This window comes from Apteryx rowi, unplaced genomic scaffold (assembly GCF_003343035.1).
Source record: "Apteryx rowi isolate R43461 unplaced genomic scaffold, aptRow1 scaffold_2, whole genome shotgun sequence".
In the NCBI taxonomy this organism is placed as follows: Eukaryota; Metazoa; Chordata; class Aves; order Apterygiformes; family Apterygidae; genus Apteryx; species Apteryx rowi.
In genome coordinates, this window is record NW_020448307.1 from 8,220,289 (window position 1) to 8,238,294 (window position 18,006).

Genomic DNA, 18,006 nt, shown 5'->3' on the forward strand with positions numbered 1-18,006 from the left:
TTTCACAGAAGTTACACAAATGAAACAAAAACTTTCAGGACTGTTAAGAAAATGCTTAGGGCCTTTCAAGTATAATGTTTCAAAATACTTTACATACAGCAGTTGCCCCTGTTAAACAAATAGGGAAATAAAGAGCTGAAATGTGAATGTGGTCTAATGAACAATTCTTAACTAAAAGATGTGAGTTCTCAGTGGAAATTCTGAAGAAAAATGTTCAAGTATTTCCTATGGCCCCTGCTGAAAAACAGGTTTTGGAAGGGTACATTTGATAAAATGGTTCCTAATACCGGTGGTCTTCCAGTAGTAATCGATCTTAAGCAAAGAAAGCAACAGGAATGAGTTCAACTTACAAGAATTCTTTACTAAAGCCAAAGATTTTGGTTGGGAAACAGAACTGAGGATGGAGTGGGAGCACGGAGAGCAGCAGAGCCTCGCCGTCAGCCACGGCTCAGCCCGGCTTTGCCGGCCGCATGGCATCGCATCTGGGGCTGTTCACAGGAGAGCAGACACCTCAACCGCAACCGGATGGCTCAGGAGGCTTCTCCAATAAGACAAGCCACTTTTGGGGCCTGCACACTGTGGGAAGCTGGCGAAACAGCATCTGCCCACATCAGTGATGGGTGGTGGCATTTCCATTTGAGCTGGGGTATCACCAGGGACATGTAGAAACACATGAGCTAGTAAAACACAGTTGTTGCCCCAAAGACCTTGACATTTCAGCGAGGATATGGCAAGTAAGTGTGACAATCAGAAAGAAAGAGAATCAGCTGATCAGATGAGTGCACTTTGTCAGCTAGTTTTGAATCATTTCCTCTTTTTCTTTTTTTTTTTACTGTCAGGAAAGACAGAAAAAATAATATTCCAGAGGGAAAATATGCAGTCAGGTGTTTCTCTCACTGAAACATGAATATATCAAAGATGATTTTGCAGAATTGCTAGCTGCCCTGTGAGACTGGAAAGAAAGAGAATAGAGGATGAGCTCCTGTCCAGATGTCCCAGACAGATGACCTATAAAAATGATTTTGTGGGTCTTTATCAGTCTCTTTCTGAGTAGGATAGTACGAAAAGCACCAACTGGTCTCTGTCTCGGTGAAGAAACCTGGTTCAACCAAGCTGCAATGACAGCAGGGAACTCTCCCGTCTCCCCTCAGGTAAACCAGAGGCAGCCTTAGGAGGCAGAGTAGGGGAAGTCTGCCAGTGCCCATGCTGAGCCGCCCGTATGGCGAGAGGATTTTAGTGTGTAGGGACAATATATGGCATCGATCAACAGTGTCAAACTCACCACAGGAAAAGAAGAGATGCAAAAACTGAAAGTCAGAGTTAGCAGGAGAGTGGTGCAGAACGAGTAAATAAACCCCCAAAGCATTCAGTGGCAAGTTCCAAGTCCTCTGCTACGTGGAGCAATTTCTTTCTGAAATAACACGAGTTCTTGAACTAACATCAGCCCTCCTCCCTCAGCCCCCATCAAGGGCTTCGCACTGTTCAGCAGGGCTGTCAGCTTGGCAAGCGGGCGACCTTGTGTGTAATGTATAATTCAAGTATCCAATACACAAATGATTGCAGCAGAGTCAGAGAACATGCAAATTATGTCCCACATCCTGCTGTTAGTCATCCTCTTGGGGGAACTCACCCCTACAAAGCTAGTATCCCAGAACACATTGTATGTTTGCTAATCCTCACTTTCTAAATGTTTCAACAGCAGCAGGAATCTTCCAGCTCTTCTGAAAATGACTGTAGCCTAAAACTGCTGGAGCAAAATACTCCGTTCTTTCCCTAAAAATAGCAAATGAATTATCCATATTTCATTTTACTGCTGCATAATAATTAGAGGTATTAGTTTAAAATATTATAGCAAGTTATATAGAATCTTTCATCAAAGGGGATCAAAGCACTTTGCATATTAATTAAATCTCAAAATAATACTCTGAGTTAAGCATTATTATGGGAGATAGTGAGTTCTAGGGATTCATATCAGTGATAAGAAATGAGGCCGCCTGGTGATTTATTGCCTGTGATTTACTACATAACCTTGTACAAGTCCTTCAGAGTCTCTGTGCTTTGGTTCCTCTGTCTGTAGGTGAAGGATAGTCATATTTAACTTTGTTTGCAGAGTCTGAAATAAATCCTCTGGCAAAAGTGATGCCTGACTGTGGCAGTTACAGTGCCAGGACATTAAAGGTAGAGAGACAGAGAGACAGACTGACAGACATATCCAATGGAGTCCTAAAGCTGCTCTGTTTCTTATCCAATTTTTCACTGCATGACAGGGCTACCTACAGGGAGTTTGTCAGCACTTCTTCCCCCTTTTCTTTTCCAAATGCTCCTGAAAGCACAAATGCCACCTGGACACCTAAGCAGCAGTCACTGTCGCAGCCCTGGGCACCTCACAGGCTTCAGAAGCTGCTGCATCCACAGTGGCTTTCTAAGGTATCATCTACTGTTCCTATTTGACAGGTTCAGTTCAGCCTAAGGATCAGATTAACAAGGTTTTCAGGGGCTATCAATGGGAATTAGGTACCAAAGTGCCTTTAAAATTCCAGTCAAAAGTGATTTGCAGAGCCAGGCTTCACCCGTGGTGCCCTGCTAGTGCCCTACTCACTGAAGAAACCTGCTTCCCTTCACAGGAGGGAGCTGGAGGGGCAAGTCCTCCTCGTTTCTTAGTGTAGCTGGGACAAAGCAATTCACGGATCTTGAATCAACCTCTATGCACTAATTTTGTGAAAAAGTTGTCACATTTTATAGCACTGACTAACAGCGGCTTATGAAAACAAAGAATCTATATCAAATGCCTTGACCAAAGGTTATTTTCAGTTGTCCATTATTTAAACAAGTCATGTAGAATCATAAAAGGACCTATGACTAAACTTGAACAGCTCAGTGTCACGAGACTAATCATAAAACTATGAGAACCAGCAACAGAAAATCAGCCCCATTAAAAGTCAGACTGGATGGAGCAGGCAGCTTCTGTTTCTTCATTATCAAATATGTGAGAAATAAATCAAAACCAAACATTCAGTCCAAACTCAGGAGAGTGTGTGATCAGACAAGAGTGGGCAGAAGTATAGTTCTAATCCTGGATTAAAGTAAATACCAACTTTTGTTTGCTTTTAAACAGTAGAAGAAATATTTTTGAGTGATGTCTGAAATGTGTTGAATTTTGTTTGTTCTCACACTCCAGTGTTACAGGTTCATTYGTTGTGGTGAGGTACCTTCTACTATTGCCAAAGTCTGTTTACCTTGTCTTGTGACTTACTGGAATTAAACTTGGTTTTCCCCCTCCAACAGTGAAGAAGGTACTCCTGTAAACACGCCGGTGCACTGAGATGCTTTTTGTTTTTATCCTAGAAACGAGAATGGCTGGTATAGCACCTGCGAGGAAGGGGGTTACAGCTGGTCCCATTTTCTGGGGGGAGAAACGGAGCCTGAAGAAGCGGCGTGGCTGGAGGAGCGGTGGGCTGGGGTGAGAGCCGCGTTCTGACCGCCAAACCCGTGCTCCCCCGCGGGGCTGCCCTTCCTCTTCTCTGCCCAAAGAAGCATGGCATTATCAGCAACGAGGCCAACAGAAAAGCCACAAACGTTGCCGCAGCATTGCTTCAGCTACATTTGGCAACTGTCAGAAAGCCACTTCCCTAGACAACAGTTGCAGGCAGTTTGGGGCCGGTGCTGCTTGCAGTGTTGACGGACAATCCCATGGTGACAGGCATTTGCACAGAGTCCCAGCCCTCACAAGAAGCAAAGGAGATATATTTGGTGGCAACATCTACTAGCAGAAGGATGTGACAGGGCCTTCTCTTGTCTCAACCTCATGCAAACAAGGCACAGCRTGACAGGCAAAAGTAAAAGCCTCCAGGCCTCTGGGTTGCCACTGCCACCATTGCCAGTACTTGACAGAGCTGTTCTGAGATTTGGCTCAGTAATGTCTGAGAAGTTGAGATGAAAATGATTATGGAGTCATGGAAATCAGAGACAGAAGTCTGGGACAAATGCTCCTGGATTGCCTCTTATTGTGCATGTTCTCATCTGTCCTTTTTAATTGCAAGAACTGGTGCCTTGCAGATACCTTGAAGACACTGGAGACAGACAGATGTATCTCATCATCAGGAAGTCTGTCTTGATAGTCAGCCAACATCCAAGGGGAGTGTGCATTATTTATTATTATGATGATGATCACCACCACTAACCTTATTTCCTTAGAGATTTGACTCCAGTATAAACGCATGAGGCCATATCCTGGGCTTGTTACTCCTTTTTTGTTAACCATACTGTCGTACAAGCCCCCTTGTCTTCTTTGGGAACTTTGTCCGCATAAAGAATGGGATACACACTGAGTAAACTCTTCTAGACGGTGCTCTGTATTTTTCATTTGAAAGCCATATGATGGGAAAGCAAAAGGCTGGATGTACTGTGAAACATTTGCAGAGAGTGACTATCTGGCTCCCCACAGACATCCACTTTATTGGAGAAAAGCAGAACAGCAGAAAACCAATAGCAACAAGCAAAAGCTGTTTGTGTGTGCCAACACTGAGTTACAAACGCTGAGCTTTTTGCATATTGCATGTGCAGGAACATGATGTCAGTACCACTGTGCTGCAACAGGAAGCAAAAGATAAGAACTTGGTGAACCATCAGCTCTTCCTGAGCACTAACTTGGCACCATGTTTTTGTTTATGTTTTATGAAGTACAGGTCAGCAATACAAACGAACTTTCTGGCATCTTCAGCCTTTCTTTTATTTCACAAACTGATTAAGCTATTGCAAATACATCTTTTATTTCTAAACACTTCCCTCATTTTTAGCAGGAAGCATGTGTGTAAATGCTGCGCTATCTGTGGTCGTATGGTCATATTGTAGAACTTCTGCCCCTTGATCAGATGACAGAGAGAAATAAATCAAAGGATGCAAATAATGTGCTAATCATCATTAGTAGGCATTTCAGAAAATATTTTTGGAGACATTATTTGTCCTAAAGATTCATAGACCTTCTTTATAAATGTCAGATGACTATGCAAATATTAGCAATGACATGAAAATAAATTATACTACCCCACATATGGAAATGAAGCGAAGTCTAAATTTACAAACTCTTCATTTTCATTATTCACCTAAGCCTAATCACAAGCACTGAGAAATACCATTGTAAAATCCAGTGAGTGCTTGATTTGTTTTCTAAGCCCAAAAGAAGGGGGCTGTTTCCTTATTCTGACAGCATACTGAATTTAGCACACGCTGCTTACAGTATTCTCTAATCCATCGCAGCTGAACCGAAACATTCAAGTTTCTGGGTCACTGATGCTTGACAGCTCAGAAGGAGTGATCCCCCAGCACGAGCACGCCGAGCTGTTCTGCACTGTGCGTTGAAAGGGGCAGGAGCTGGCACATCAGAGCTGCTGACGAATGACAACAATCATGGAGGATTTCCTATGATGCCCAGCTGCAGAGGGAAGCAGCAAGTAACGTAGAGGAAATGAGTGCATTTGCTCAAACTGCAAAGGTCATCCAGCCACATATTTTCAGCTTTGATACACATGTAGCATTCTAACTCCAATTTTTATCATAAATCCTATCTTGCCAACATCTTCAGGAAGGTGACAGAGAAATCGTGAGGTTATTGGGTGGTGTGAGAACAGAACTAGCTGTGATTTACAGACTTGTCATTGCAGCATATCCACTTCTGTGTAATGAAGGAAAAAGCAACCACCCTAGCAGCAACCCTTTTGCATCCTCACCATACAGTTTTAAACAACAGCTTCTGAAGGTATCAGAGAGATTCAAGACYTCCCCCCCAAAACACCCTGCAAAGCCAGTTTAAGAGTACAACATGGATATGCAAAAACTGCTGCTTTCCTGTGAATTGCAGACTATGTTGCAACTTTACAGAGAGAACTCTGCCAAATGTTCATTCACATTGACATGGCTCAAAGTTAAATACCAGTGACTGTGAATACAGCAAAATCTTTCATACAAAATATTGCTCTATTAAAAAAAAATGTTCAGGACTCCTGGGTTTTATCCACAATAGTTCCATCGTCTCCCAATGACAAGTAACTTAACCTCCCCTAACCTCAACTCTCATGTTTATAAAGTATAAATAATAGCATTTAGCTTTCTTTCATGGGCCATTGTGAGATGTGGTGAATCTTCAGTGAGTGTTTGAAAGATTAGCTAATTAGTGTTGCAAGAATAAAAGGACTATGACTATTAATGCAATAGTTCCAATGATTCATATTATTTTAGTTATCTTCTAATCTCCTCAGCTTTCAAACAACTCTCAAAAAACACCGTAAAGCACGTTATATTGTAGGTGTGAAGGGAATTGCGTATTATTTTAGCTGGGTAAGCACACAGCACACAGCATGAAACCACAGTGCTGCTGAAGTTAACAGCAATACTCACAGCATATAACACAAAATAGCTATTTTGTATATTTTACAGCATCTATTGTATCTCACAGAGCCATACTGAGACATAACTAGAATACCAAATCCAAAAGACTGCACAACACTAACTCAGAACTAGACTGGTAGGACAAAATTTCAATCTATTGCACTTGAATGCATAATGAAAAATCCATTAGTGACTCACTTACTTCTAAGGATAGAAGGCAGCACACCTTATGAGTCAGCCTTCTGCTGAGAAAAAGTTCTACCTTCAATGGACTGGGAGATAAACCATTGAAAAGAGTGCAATTATCAACCATTACATCGTGGGACAGAGTGGAGAACAGGCAATGAAATGAGCAAAAATATATGAAGGACTTAGCTCATGGAGGAACTCTTGGCATCATAAGATTGACCTTTAAACTCGGTGAGAAATATGAGTTGAATCAGTTCATCACTTGTCTGGGAAGTTTCCCTGGAAGTCAAAGCATGCAGATTAATTCAACAGGAATACTAGCAAAAGTAGGGTTAAATTAGATAGGACTGGTTGCCACATATGGAGGTTTCAACCAATTAGAGAAGGAAAAAAATGGAATAAAGATAAATGAACCAAAGGTACTTAGCATTATCAAATTAGGATTAATGTAAAGTATGATCTGCATTTATAGTGCCTTCAATGGATGAGAAAAAATTGGTTATAGCATTTCAGTCAGATAATAACTACGGATAAATGAATGGAATTACATAAAGGAGAAATGGCTGAAAACAGAGAAACATTGATATGGTCTCTGAAAGGATTTGAGGGAAGGTACTTGCATCTCTCTGAAGAGAATGGCATAAAGTAAATAGAGGGAGTCACTCTTCTGTGATCTCTGGGCTAGTGAAGTAGTTGTTTTTTCATCTCTAATTTCAGCTCCTGAAGTCCTTACTCAAATAAAACTCCCACTCGAGTCAATTAAATCTTCCTTCTGGTTTCAAACAATGTACCTAACGCAAGACCAATGCTTTCTAGTTTGTCGACATTTTAATACCTTTTGGCTCTCTGCAGTCATCTGCAGTACTCATGCTACGCTGTATCTGCTAGCAATACACATACATATGAGTCATTGCGCCCTAGAAATAAGACAGCTAAGGGGGTCAAGATTTTGGAGTCTGACTTTCCAGATTAATTCCATTGTCTTTCGTAAACTCCAGCTTGATTTTTGCATAGGTGAGTCATAGAGAATTTGGCCCTCCATCTGGAATAACATTATCTGTGGCTTTGGATAGACACACTTCAACCGTACTGCTTTTTTACTCTTTCACTCCTCCTCATCGCTCTCGCCGAGGGTACACTGCCTACAAGAGGCCATTGTGAGAGGGCACACAATATTATGCCATGTAGCAGTAGACTTCTTCTTATGCTTTGGATAAGCTAAATGAGATTACTAGCTTTGTCACAGATGACCCATAAATCTTACTAAAAGAGATTAATTCCCAGGGAGAGAACATCTCACTGAAATCCACAACTTCCCCCTTATCTGGCTCCCCCTCAAAATTTTCGGTCAGTAGTAAGAGACTCAATCACTTTTGCAACTGACAGCAAAAGGCAACAGCAAACTTTCTCCAGGCATTGCTGCTGGGAACGAATCTCCGGCCTGATGTTCCAGGGGTTTCACATTCAGATTCACTAGCAGCTTTGACCTATTGCCCTTTCTGGGGGAGTCACACCTATCTTACGCTTTCTCCCTACCCTATGTCAGGGACAGAAGGGGCACGGGAGTGCAACGTCACTGACGTGAACTTTACGTGGCCTTATTGGTACAACAGGAAACAACAGAAGATGTTCCTCATTTACATAAAGCTCCAATCATGACTCATCTCTATCTTCTACGGCTCCACTTGTCACTCTGACGAGTCTCTGGACGGTAAGTGAACGTACCGTTCGTCAGTCATATGCTCGCAAACGTCGGCCTGGCTGTTTCAGCGCCTGCTTTGGGGAAATAGAAAAATGTAAAATGTGCGCATAAAATTTCCCTGCAGTCTGGGAAAGTTGTGTGTCTGGCTTCTCTCACATTGGAAGGAAGCGATTCATTAATTGTTAGCCCGTACTATCACAAGCCAATGTCTTAACTTTAAGCCTTTTGTATTCATTGTTGAGTGCCCATCAGTTGTCCATCAAATCTCTGCCTTCTTCTCTGCCTTCTGGAGAAAAGTCTTGCGTTAATGAACATATTAAATTATACCATTTCCTACAGAAAGCTAAGGCCCGAGGAAACCCTGTACAGGACTGTTTGGAAATTCAGTTGCCAAGCTGGGAACAGAATTGAGGAAAGTTGTCCTGCACAATAAATCTCTGGCTACCCGATCAAGAACATCTTTCTTCACATCAGCAGAAAAGACCGGTATGTCTGTGACAGTGTCACTGGGAATATATGGGCAAGTTGCACATTTTAAGCTCAAGCAGTTAATCTCTCTGGATACGCTCTGTACTCCACAGAGAGAGGTTACTTAAGAGTCCCGGCCTGAACTGCCCTGTGGCAGTGGCCCTGTGAACCTTTCTTGTACTTAGGCTAGAGAGGGAATCCAGGAAAATTAGCTTTATTATGCTAACGTTAGCCTCTGTGAATAACCTTGCAATTAAGTTGTCATATTTCTGACGCTTTTCACACTACAGTCCCTAGCAAAAAACATCTACTGACGTGGAAAAAGGGCAGCAGGGAAATTCCATTGAAACAAGTGGAATTGGAAACTTCTCTCTTTTTTGTCCATAGCTTTGCTCCCGTCATGATTTCAGGGATGAGAATGCATGAGCAAGATGACATTGCAGAAGAGGCAGGGAGTCACCAAATACTTTGTGTGTGCATGCTCAAAGGATGCATAAAATTTGAACATAATCATCATAGAATGGAAACATTCAAGAGAGAGAATGCATAGAAGTGAAACACAAATGATGAGAGACTCATGTTTTAGTGTGTTAGGAAAAGCTTTGGTGAACAGAATAATCATCTTTGTTTATGTCTTTGTTGTACCCACGCTTCCAAGACAACTGAAAGGGAAGGGGCAAACTGTTGTATCACAGAACCCAGCCTAATATACCAAGGTTCAATACCTTTGACTCAATACTGTGATAACCAAAACCTGTATACAGATTTCGGAGTCAGCACAGGTCAAAGAGTTGCCCCAGACACTACCATTTGGCAGCCAATATTGTAGAATGATAAAATGTGAACTTCAGCAGTATTTTAGTAGAACAGAATAAGGATTTTTTTATAAACCATGTTTTTCTCACAGAATCTGGTCAAATGTTTGTAGATTGAACATCAGATGATCAGAATTTGCCAATGTATCAGACATATTCCCTTTAGCAGACTCTGACACCAGAGATGCAAGGATACAGACATCTTTCCCTGCACCATAGGATGCAGCACAGCCAAACTACATTAACATATGGCAGCTAAGATTAATGCTTGGAAATAGCCCAGTCTCTGAGTCAGACTGATCCCTTCCGTTCATAAACTATAAAGTGCCAGGAAAAAAGTTTAAAAGTCCAATTAAAATAAAACTCAGCAAGCTCCACTGCAGGCTTATCATCGCTGTGCGAGAAGGGCAGTGCTCTTCTTCTGCAAAACACTTGAGCAAGAACCATGAAGTGACTTCGTAGGGGGCAGGCTGAAAGGGGTTTCTTTGTCTAGGGTAAAGTGTGGAGACTGCAAGGCCTGGCTTCTTCCATAGCCAGGGAGAGTTTTCTGTATGTATATGATGCTCGTTCAACCTGGTTTGATAATTTCTGATTATACTCACTGTCATTTGAAAAAAACCTTTGCTGTCTGCATTTGAATTTCATTTCTAATGAGTCAGCTCCTCAGCTCCCCTGATACATCTCCTCTTTCCTTCTGTCACAAGCTGAAACTTCTCATCCTCACCTCTAAGCCCCTGGAGAAGTCTGCCTATGTATCTGCTCTCATTTCTTCCCAATCCCCCTCTCCTAGGTATCCACAACTTAAGCAGTTTCTCTCTTTGCTGTTACATAATTTGTCACTTTTTTTTGTGTTGTCTCTGTATTTACAGCACCCTCTCTCTCTCTCCATTTCTCTTAATATATGCTAAAACATATATTAAGAGAGATGCCAACCCTTAAAAAAGATAATTACCCATTTGGAGTATCTGTTTGGCTAAATGGCAGCTTCAGCTGAAATCAGCAACAAGGGTAGATGCTAAATTGGATCCCAGGTCACCTGAAGTTGGGCATCCAAAACTAACCCCAGAAGCCAGATCCTGACGAACCAAACCCTAACAATGACATTTCAGGAGTGCTGAGTCCATAGACTCCAGATGAAATCAACAGAAGACCAGAGCCAATCCCTTCTCTCTTTATTCATTAGAGGGTTAAAAAAATCCTCTTTTAAAAAGATTTTCTCTAGCCACTCCCTGACTTCCGTAACACATGCGTTAGCACTGAGAAAACCTCAATCCACTGAGCATCATAGGACTGGCAAGAGTGATGAAAACTCAAGTGTCAGTCACAGAAGAGGCCGCATGCTAGGAACTCACAGAAGAAGCAATTACAAATCCATGTCCTTCCTATGAAAAAGGTGGAAAAAGTCTCTATCCCTTGCCTGAAAAGTTCCACTGGGCTTACTGAGCTCCCTGAACACTACACAATATCTAAAGGAAACCACTGAGAAAGCTGATAAGGCAGCTTGGACTAGCATGCCAAAAGTGAGGTGCTATTCAACATCTCAYGCACATGGCCAGTTCCAATGGCTCAAATGATGGGCAAGAACTTGCTAAGCTGCAATAACTTGACTGGATATGCACAAATTGCTGAAGTAGGATTTGGCAAGTCTTCCAGCAAAGCTTCTAGTGTCTTCTTTGAAAAATTTTCCTCCTTGTTAAAGGTTTGGGTTGTTTAACTTGTTTGCTGCCTGTAGGTCTTTGTGATGACCCAGTGCTATTGAATACTCAGACACTCATTCTGTTGAAAAATGCCAGTTGCCATGTATTGCTGCCATTCCCTCCTGCTAGACATAGACCTGAGCACAGGCTGACGATGCGCTCAAGAGGCCCAGGCTGGCTTCCACAACTCATATCTAGGAAGAAGCTGCCCATTCTGAGAAGGTCATTCTTAATGCAGCAAGCCAGGCACTTAGCATCACTAGTCCCTGTCTAGCTTTCCACACCGACTCCCCACTGAGAGCATGCCGGTGCAAGATCTCTGGGAGAAATCCAAAATAGCACTCAGGCACTGAAGTGCAACTTATGCAGACTGCTGGCGCCTGTGCTCACAACAGCAACCTGGGAAAGCTCTGCCTCCCCCGTCCTGGCTATGTCAGATGCTGTAAGTGCCTACGGTTTCTGACGACAGCTTCTTCAGGCGCCAAAAGGTCTAGTGCCTCTTTGTGCTCAGAAGTCCCGCTGCTCTGACCAGGCTGAATTCAGGCAGCTACTTCTTGCTTAGACCTATCCAGAAAGCAGGTGTGTTTTTTTGTTGGTAAGGTCTTAAGGACTCAATTTCCTAGGCATGCTGTGACTGAATTGGGCTCAGAGTATGAGGCAGTGGGGGACCTCCAGAGTGCTTACTCATTTAACATTAGTCAGTCACGGAACCCCTAGTATCCCAGCCCCAAAATCCCCCTGTTGCCCAGTTAAAACCCCTAACAGGGCATTCTGTTCTGGCACCAGGAACTGTTCATTCCTGGCTTCACAGTGGCTCAGCTTTAAGAAGCTGGGCATAGAGCATTTCCCTTCCTTCTCTGAATGCCCTAGAGCCTCTCACAGCACTCCCAGTCCCCTTAAGTTCAAAGGTCCAAAATCCACTTCCAGGGCAGTGCTCTTAAGCACTTGGCGATTACGTAAAACAGAGGTCGCAGCTCATTTGGGTATAGTTTCACTAAGAAGAGTGATTCAGGTGTTCGTGCCAAACGTGTGACTTAAACCCATGAGCAAATGCTTTTGGGTCCTGAATCAGAGCTTCACAATGAGATAGAGATGCCCCTTTCTTCGTAGCATTTCCTACTGGCTGATGTAGGCGTCTCAGCACTCAGTGTGTTAGCCACAGACGCTCCAAGTCCTTAGTTTCCTAACTCTTCTTTTCCAAAGTACACGGAATTTAAGCATCTAACTCAGTACAGTGCATTCCCCCTCTGTGAACCAGGCGCTAATCCCAAACTCTTTTTTTGTTGCTAATACCAAATCTCTTCAAGATTTGGCCCTCTCTCTCAGGCTCAAAGTCCTCTATTAAAGGACTTAGCTCTAGTTAACTGTTAACTTGAATCTCCCTTTGGCCATGACCTCTCACGCATTTGCAGCTTCCTGAACTACAGTAAACACTGATCAATACAGGGATGGCTACGAAAGCATGAGGTAAGCCTGTGACAGCAGCTGAAACTTGTTCATGGAGTTCATTTCCACAGTGGAAAAGGAACCAAACAGAAAAATGTTCCGCTCACTATGACTTTCTCATAGTAAATTCCTGACACATCAAAAATCAAAGCAAACAAGCAAAGAAAAAGAAACCATATTGAAAACAGGGTAAATTTCCTAGGGACTTTAAGAGCTGCAGATTCCCATTAGCACTGCCCAGTGCAGTGCTTGCCCACTGCCACAGGGCAAGGAAGAGGCCACAGGGCCKCACAGACCCCCTCCTCCATACACAAAAATACACATGGCAGCTGTAGCCAACCCTGTGATCTATCAGATAATCAGGCTATTGTTTCTACACGTTAAACAGGAAGAAGAGAGGTTGTTATTATAGCTTCCTTAAGGGAAAAGCTCAGATATTCAATGAAGATGACCCTCTTCAAGTCCTTAGCTGTGTAGATCCTAATTTATTCTGATGTCCATTTAAAGTCCAGTCTTGCAATAGATTGACAACTATACGATAAGGATGAACACAGACTACTCTTCATCATGGCTTAAAGCTTGCCTTTTTGTTCTCTGGTGTTTGGAAAGTACTGTCAACACATAGCTTATCAAAATCCTAAGAGGAAGGGCTGAACTTTTGTTACTGATTATACTTAGCCCAGCCCTAGTATTCAAATTCTTCACCTACATGGGCATCCTGTCCCTTCAGAAAGATTTCCTCAGATGATGTTATTTATATTTTTTAATGCCTTATACCATTTTCTCTTCCTTCTCTACAATGTTTTTTCCTTTTCCTGGACGACAGTTCTGTTTATTACACCATGCAGCCAGTGACACACCCTGCAGAATACAACACACAATTGAGTAAACACACCCTGTATAGCAACGYGCTCACTTTAAACCCAAACCCACCGTGACATGAGTGCTACAAGCACATCCTGTGATAAATGCACAACGGCAAGATGACAAGGTGCGTACCCTGACACACACTCTCCCAAACCAAAAGCTACAGCTCAGCTGCAGGCAAACACACCTCTGTAACAGAAGGGGCATAAGTGAATAAGCCCTGCGCCCTCCTTACGGTGACTGCACATTCCCAGTAAGGAACGAAACCTAACTGCCTAAACCATGACTGTACGTACCCAGCTTTACCTTTAGCAAACAATGCTGCTCATGACCTAGTCACAGCACTTACAATACGTTCCCAAGTCAAGAGCCATAGTCCAAGCCAGAGGCTAAAAAAACTCAGCCATGTGTAAGGAATCRCAAACAAAACAAAAGAGGAAATCATGCATGAGCATTACAGAATTTTAAAATTATACCATACTGGTAAGGATCTAGGTCATACTTTTTTAGGAAGAAAGGAACTTTTGATATAACAAAATAGAGATAATCAACAATATCAAGAGTTAATGCAAATTGTATGAACAAGAAGTCAAAAGTAAAGAATAGCATATCATCTAGAAATTAGAAGTACCTAGGGAACCTGGACAGACAACATTTTACCTGTAAGAACAAGTTTATGGAGTAAATATTAAGGAACATGATTTATGGAGTAAATATTAAGGAAGATGATCCGAACAAAGTACTTTTGGGCCACTTTTTTTATAGGAAGGAGGTAGCAGTTTTGTCTTATCTGCAAGACTATCCTTTTATTTTTCAACTTTGTATTAGTTAGGAATCCAGATATAGTCATCCATGATCTGATTTATATGTAAGAAAGTGAACTCAAATGAGGAAAACACTCTTTTTTGCAAAGAGAATTATGAACATAAAATTAGGAGAGAGGGGATTTGTTTGCTGATTTTAGAACAGAAGTTGACTTTATTTGGTAGTCTTAGGTGAGTCAGTACACCTCTCTGCTTCAGTTTCTTCATCAGTAAAATAGTTCTGGTAATATTTACTCACTGATTTCAGAGTAGTAGTTTGGCTCAATTAATGTTACTAATGCACTTTCAAGAGAAACAGCAGATAGTTTTAGAATTACTGTTATCAAAAATAAGTTAGTTTGGTACTCACATGAAAAAGAAACATTCAAAATCAGTTGTCATTAGTTAACTTATTCCAGTTCTAATGAAGTGATAGTCACCTCGAGTAAACTCTTGCCTTTAATCCCCACTCTAATACACAATATGATCTAAGCCGCACCCAGCTGGACTGAAGACAAATTCCTGCTCTTATCTCAGGCACAGTAGAAGCCTTATGTAATTAAACAACATTGTGACGAGGGTCTTATCTCAGGGCATTAACTTCTTCTTTCCTTGGCAAGGATGTAAGTGAATTGGATCAAATTGGAAAGCTGTCCTGGCGTTGCTCGGAGTCCATTAGTTTCTTCAGAGTTTGACCTTTTCATTGCAAATAAAATCCTCCCAATGTGATCTCTTACTGTGTTGTATTCTCGAGCCTGCAAAAGGAATGACTCCTCAAGGCCGCCTCAAGATTTGTCTACTGTACAAGTTAAGTGATTTTGTAACCACTTTAGTAACTCTCTTGGCTCTTGAGAGAGTTTATGTCTTTGCATAAGATGGTTAATAATAGCTAATGGTATCGGGCTCTTGCCAGAAGCCTAGACTAGCACTTGGTTGTGTAACTATAACTTGATAGGTGCTGTTTTGATTTTTTTTTCCACTATAGATAGCACCCGCTAGCTATGCCTACGTAATTGGTTTGACCTCATGAGAGATGAGAATTGCCTCATTAATTTCAGTGGGTTGTTATATTTTGGAGCACAATGCAAAGYGCAGCAGGATTTTGTTGCTGATCAGCTGGCAATCTGCTGAATATGCTTTTACAATAGAGTTGGATAATTTAGATGTCTGAGATAAAAAAAAAAAAACAATTAGGCAATTTTTTTTCTATTCCCTCGGGGTGTCTGAGGGATTGTGCTCTGTTATCTCATCCCCAGGATTCCTCCAGTTTTAAATATTCCCAGCAAAGAACTGTTATCTCTTCATTTGAAAGACTATTTGAAAGACATTTAACAGCTCTGTCTCTTAAGTAGTTTTTTCTCTGCTTGTTCTAATCTGATTTTTTTTTTCAAGTATGGCCTGGCTTCCAGGTAAGAAGAAAGAATGGAAAGATGTGGATCTCTAAAGATGGAGATGATGACAGCAGCAAGAAGAGGAAGAAGAAAAATGTAGAATCAATTAGGAAAGCAGCACATTTAGAATGCTGTAATCCCTCTTTCTCCTGCCTTGCTTTTTGACTAAAAAGACAAAAATAGTTGTATTTTGTTCCTGCACTGTAATTTAACATGCACTGTATGTGAGTGACATGACTTCATTCCTTAATACAGCCATGATCGCAGTATGTCTACAGAAAAAAAGACCCTGACYGATGGAACTGGTTGGAGACATTATTAAGGGAACAACCTGCAGTGCAGGATGATGTATGGAATAGTATGGGATTAGCGAGGTGCATTACATTAAACCCGGCAGGGATGAAGTCAGACGAAAGCATTAGTACTTCAAGCAAAGAGGCAAGACAGCAAGCACATCAAAGGAACTCAAGCGACTGGCGAAATGCCTTGCCTGCAGAACAGGGAGTTTTTTCTTATTTTAATTCTTTGGCCTCCAATAAAACTGCAAAGAGATTTTCAAGAGAAAGTGAAAGAGCCATACTGAGACCAAAGGAGTTCCTCCTCTACCAGAAAGAGGTGTGCGTGTTTGGGGGGGGTGTCTGTGTGTGTGGGAGGGTGGCATGGCAGGGGTGCTCCTCCCTCATTTATGGGCACTTTGAACCATGAGACTTTTCTCAGTCTGTCCGTGTGGCTTTATCTAGGCACCCAGTCTGCAGACAGAGAAAAGACTATGTTGCAGACAGAAACGTATGCAGTTATTATTGTGATGCCGCAAATGCAAGGGATGGCGGACAAAACCTGAAACGCCACATCCGCACAACCGGCCACGCTTCAGCCTGCACGCCTAGGCATTTCCACTGAAACAGCTGACACAGCCCGTAGCTGCAGACAGCTCAACAGAGCGGCGAGAAGCAGGCAAAGCCTAACGCTGCAAAACGCGCCCTGCAAACGTGGGCCGTGGATTTGGAAAGCAGCACAGGGCAGAGCTTGCTTTGCCAGGCAGGATTAACTCCTGGGGTCCTGGGAGGCCTGAGGCCGCCCTCTCAGCAAGCAGAGGCTGAGCCCCTTGCTCTGCGAGGGTGGCCTCAGACCCTCAGGGCTGTGGGGCGCTGCAGCTGCTCAGGGGACCCTCAGGGCTGCAGGGTGCTGAGGGAGGTCCTTATAGCTTTGGGAACCCTTGGATCCATAGGGTGCTGAGGGAGGTCCTCAGAGCTTTGGGACACTGAGGGAACCCTTGGGGCCTTGAGGTGCTGGGGCGGGTTCTCATAGCTGTGGGGCACTGAGGGGGTCTTTGAAGCTATGGGGTGCTGAGGGGACCCTTGGAGCATTGAGGTGCTGAGGGGGGTCCTTGTGGCTGTGGGGTGCTGAGGAGACCCTCAGGGCTGTGGGGCACTGAGGGGGGGGCCATAGCTGTGGGGTGCTGAGGGGCACTGAAAAGACCCTTGGGATCACTGGGTGCTGAGGGGACCCTCAGAGCTGAAGGACACTGAGGAGACCCTGAAGGCTGTGGGCCACTGAGGAGACACTTGGGACCATGGGATGCTGAGGGAACTCTCAGAGCTGAAGGACACTGAGGGGACCATCAGGGCTGTGAGGTGCTGAGGGGGGCCCCCATAGCCGTGGGGTGCTGAGGGGACCCTCAGAGCTGAGGGACACTGAGGGACCCTCAGGGCCATGGGGTGCTGAGGGGGGTCATTATGACTGTGGGGCATGAGGGGACACTCAGGCCTGTGGGGCACTGAGGGAAGTCCTTACATCTGTGGGGCATTGAGGAGACCCTCAGGGCTGTAGGGTGCTGAGGGGCAGGGGGGTCCTTACAGCTGTGGGGTACTGAGGGGGGGCCCCATAGTTTTGGGGTGCTGAGGGAACCCTCAGAGCTGAGGGACACTGAGGGGGCCCTTGTGGCCGTGGGGTGCTGAGGGCACCCTCGGGGCCATGGGGTGCTGAGGGGGGGCCCCACAGCTGTGGGGTGCTGAGGGGACCCTCGGGACCGTGGGGTGCTGAGGGCACCCTCGGGGCTGTGGGGCGCTGAGGAGGGGCTCCATAGCTGTGGGGTGCTGAGGGCACCCTCGGGGCCGTGGGGCGCTGCGGTGCCCTCGGGCCAGGCCGCAGCGCCGCGGTGCCGCCGCGCAGGCCGCGTCCCGCAGCGCCGCGGCTCCCGCCGCTGCCCTTAACCCGGCGGCGGAAGCGGCGGCCGGCGCCGGC